At 46.3% G+C, this 4,663-nt stretch overlaps 1 long non-coding RNA gene across 1 annotated transcript; it reads left to right on the top strand.

Moving 5' to 3' along the window:
- Positions 1-1,332: 1,332 nt before the first annotated feature.
- LOC140593563 (uncharacterized) lies at positions 1,333-1,859 on the top strand. Its single transcript, XR_011993954.1, has 2 exons — positions 1,333-1,439; positions 1,531-1,859. It is a non-coding gene; the product is annotated as an uncharacterized lncRNA (long non-coding RNA).
- Positions 1,860-4,663: the final 2,804 nt, after the last annotated feature.

Genomic DNA, 4,663 nt, shown 5'->3' with positions numbered 1-4,663 from the left:
GGGTGAGCCCAGCTGTTTCTGGCCTTTGCAGACAGTTTGTTAAGGTTAAGACTCTTTGTTAAGGTTAAGCGTGTGGCTCAGTGGGCTAAGCCGTGTGCCTGTAATCACAAGGTCGCCGGTTCAAGCCCAGCTTCAGCACGTCTGCGGGTCCTTCAGCAAGACCCTCAATCCCCAGCTCCCTGGGCGCCGCTACGGGTGGCTGCCCTTCGCAGACAGCTTGCTCTACAAAGAGCAAGTTGAGGGAGGCGTAAAAACAATTTCCCCGCGGGGATCAATAAAGTACCAATTATTAATTATGTCGACTCACGCCATCCTTTCTTTTCCCATTCCAGTCGATGCTAGACCTCCTTCAAGAACGTGAAAGTGCGATATTACATGAGACAGCTCATTGGGGCATTACGACACATCCATGGCAAAGGCATTGTCCACAGGGACCTCAAATTAGGTATGTGTGCATGCACACGTGATTTGTTTAATTCTTCGCATGTTAGTGTTGGCATTTTACATGGCATTTCCTGTGTGGTTTATATGATTGCTGCCTGCTGTTGTATTCTGCAACTGTTTAATGTCTGGTGTTATTAGGTGAAATATTTGAGTCATTGGTCTTTCAGAGAACTTATTATTATATAGGCCTTGGGATTAAAAGTGGCCGACTTTGGACTGGCCACCAAGCTGGAGCCACTGGAAAGCAGGCAGAAGTGGGTTCTTTTTCTTAGATTCTCCAGCAAATCTTTCAAATTGCTCATGCAACAGGCTGAAGCACATGTATACTGTTTTCCTTTTGTGTGTGTTGTAGAGGCTTTTGTGGGACGAGAGAATATGCGGCTCCTGAAGTGTGGAAGATGGAGGGACAAGGGCCAGAGTCAGATGTCTGGGCGCTGGGGTGTATCATGTATGTATACCTTCTCAATCGTCCTCACAGTCAGAGCCAGAGTCAAGAATGATATCTGAAATGCACCAATGCAGAATGTTGTTATATGCAAATGAAACTCAAATGCCGTTGCTGACTTTCTCGATACAGGTATACGATGCTTGTTGGTGCATACCCCTTTGATGGCGACACTGAAGAAATCAAGCTGCGTGTCACTCAAGGAGAGTACACTCTACCCAAGTACCTCTCCTCATCAGCCAAGAAATTGATTTCTTGGATCCTGCAAAAGAATCCACAGGATCGGCCCACATTGGAGCAAATCCTAAACCATAAGTTCTTCACTAAGGTACATGCAAACTGCTGGTCTGCTGAGTTCAATAGTATTCATGCGTCCTGAGGAATTGCTTTGCTCAACCGAAACATCTTAAACTACAACCCTAGGGCTTCACTCCGGAGGAAATTCCATCAAACAGCTACCACAAGGTGCCAAGATTCAGAGCAGTGAAACGCGTAAAGCACTTCTTCGTCAGGCTGTTCCGCCGCATATTTGGACAAAGGAGACCCAAAGGTAAGTAAGCTCCTTCAACACAAACCTTGCTAGTCCAGTATCTCTCAGTTCATCAGGCTCAGATACCTGGTTTTCCCATGTTTTCTTGCAGATATGCCCCACTGTGAATTGAACATGAAAACCAGCAGAGAGAACAGCGGCCCTTTCGTCTACAGCAGGGGTGTCCTAACTTTTTTTAGTGAGGGCCACATACGGAAAAATATTCCGAGGGCTGGGCCAACTTACTAGATGTCAGCTATGTATGGGCTCATCTCTTTTGTATCTTTTGTTCAATCAATCACATCTGGTCAATAAATTATAATTATGCTTAATAATTTAATGTGTTTATATCATGCCCCGCTCCCCAATCAAATTTAAATGTTCATTTGTCCTGGCTGTCATATGTGTCTTAAATAAATCAGTGTGATTTTTTTACTGTGATTATTGTCTATTGGCTTTTTATTCTTAACCCAGAGGGATTTTAATATTTATTATTGTCTATTTATTATTGTTTGTCTGGTGTGTGTGTGTGTGTGTGTGTACGGTAACGTGGTTTATGAAAACACTTCACGAGCCAATCATAACACATTATTCAGTTACATTTGTGTATAAAACCTAACTATGTATGGTCCAACCTCCAGTAGAGTTAACAGGAGTCCGATGTTCAGTAAAAGAACAGAAATACTGGAAAGCATCTGACTGGGGATCTCTGATTATATGCATTACCAGTGTTGTATGGTGTTCTTCCCACAAAATACTGGAACCACCTCTTCCTTCTTGTTTTTGGAATTTATACTCTGCTTTAGGAAAAGGTTAAACTGTAGCTGTATGCCTTTCCATCCATCTTCTAAACCAGCCTGCCCTCTATTAAAGGTCAGCAAATGGCCAGATCCAGCCCATCTAGAAACTTATTTGCCCCCCAGAACAAGGTTTGCCTTTTTACTTTTCATTACAAAAAGTTTTGGTATCTCACAAAAGGGCGGAGCGTATCCCAGAGGCCATGGGCACCCATACTTGGATATTTTGGCTTTAGTTCACTTTGGTATGTGTTTTGACTGGGGGGGAGACCAGAAGTAACACCATGATGACACAGGAAGAACACAAGACCTCCACACAAGTGGAGCTGAGGAAGAGGCTCAAACCCTGGACCCGCACCACCACACCTCCCCCGATGGCGTATACAGGCTATCGGTGAGAAATGAATGTAAATCTGGATGAAAATAAAAGGGTGAGATGTTGCATAAGCCTGTGGAAACAATGCCATGATAAATGTGCACCATAATCACAGCTAAAGGAGGTCCAATGAAAAATTCAAATGGCAACTTTTTTTTTGGCCGGGCAGAGTCACTCTATTCTTTGAGGTTCTCGCTGATGCGGTTGATGTTCTTCCTGTGGTTGTCCTTGGGGCTGAGTGTCCCGGAGGCCTGCTTATGGGCAAAGCTGCGCATGGTGCATACCAGGGGTACAGTCAAAGGGTACGCGTGCTACTCGGAGTACTTGTTCACCTCTACAGTGACTGGTCCATCGCCCTTTTCCTCTTCCTCCTCTCTGTTGCATATCCTATAAGGGGAGAACATGAGCTTCTTGCACTCCTGCGGCACCTCCTTGTTGAGCTTGTCCTGCTGCTGCACTATGGGCCACAGCGCCTCCCACTGGTTGGTGACGTTCTTGTCTAGCCGTGCTGGCTGCTGCCAATCCCACTCTTTTATCCATTTGTTCCTCCACCAGACGCAGATCACCAGGCAGGAGAATGACAGCATGTAAAAGAATGTGCTCAGGGCCGGTACCAGGTACTCTTCCCAGGAGGATAGCCAATCAGAACACACTATAGCCCGTGCTGCACAGCCCATTGGCTGAAGTGGCTCACAAGAATTCCAGTTACAGTCTACAGGGAAGCAGGCTCGCACTCATATAGGCAGACGAGTAAGAGTATTTTGAAACGGAATTCTCTACGGCAGATGGCTACAGACAGAACTGCTCGACTTGTTTACAAAGGTAAACAATACTACTGGACCTACACAGACATACACAATGATCACACATTTGTTCTCCCAGTGTGTCAGTCTACTACAGGGGTCATCAACTCCGGTCCTGGAGAGCTACTATCCAGTAGGTTTTCTGTCCCACTTGGCTTCTGATGAGCCACACCTGCTCCTGGTATTTACCTGAGAACTAGTGTGGCTCATCAGAAGCCAGGTAGGATAGAAAACCTACTGGATAGTAGCTCTCCAGGACCGGAGTTGGTGAGCCCTGGTCTACTACATACATATCAAAATATTGGATCACTTATTTAACAAAGGCAGCTACAGACCATGATTCTGCCAAAGGAGAAGGCTGAATTGAGCATGAAGTCACAACTAGCTGACACTGTGCCTCCCACAGATCCAATTCACCTGCTAATTTGGGGAACACCTGCGTCTCAACGTTGACCTCGATAATGGCCAGCATGAGGTTGCTGTTGTGCCATTTGGACAGCAGATGGGGCCATCCTGACTGTGAGGACCCTCAGCCTGAAACCACATCCCACCTGCTGAAACCTAAGGTGATGAAATGGAGCTATCCTGAGGCAGGGAGGCTCAGACCAGTTATGGTGGCAGTGAAAGCCGTGCTCCATTATCACGGGCGAGTTTGATAGCCAAGCCACAGTCTGCGGAGGGACTCATCTGCAAGCCTCACATTACCATGCATGCCCGCCGAGGACAAAGTTCTTTACAGTGCCCTCTACAGACTCAATCCTGCTAGTACACTTAGACATGGATAATGATTAATGACCTTTCACATGCTCATACCTGCCCCAACATCCAGACTTTTTCAAAAATAACCCAACTCATAAACAGAGCCCATTAAAGCCTGACAGACTCCTATTAACTCAGGCAGCTTGTGGTCACCATCCCACCAAAAGGAAAGGCTACTATGGGGAGGGTAGTCAGAGACGCCACTGATGAGAGCTTTACTTACCAGGAATGAGGGTTTGTGTTTGTGGGGGGAAATGGAAAACAAGATGTTACTACACCCTCCCCCGTACACAGGAAACACAAGCTGGTGGCAGAACATCCGAGCTGTGGGTCAGGATGCAGGAATACACTGACGGCAGTCAGTCCATTACAGCTCTGCTAGTGTGGGCTATGCTGACATCATCAGCATAGCCTGGATTTCTGCTTTGCTGTTTTTGGAAGTCGCCAGTTCAAGCGCTTCAGTGATGCAACTCCAGACTAGAGTCAGACACACACGAGGCTTTCAGATGT

Source organism: Paramormyrops kingsleyae, chromosome 12 (genome assembly GCF_048594095.1).
Source record: "Paramormyrops kingsleyae isolate MSU_618 chromosome 12, PKINGS_0.4, whole genome shotgun sequence".
NCBI classification, from domain to species: Eukaryota; Metazoa; Chordata; class Actinopteri; order Osteoglossiformes; family Mormyridae; genus Paramormyrops; species Paramormyrops kingsleyae.
The sequence above is the reverse complement of the archived record's forward strand: the minus strand, read 5'-3'. Positions and strand labels throughout refer to the sequence as shown.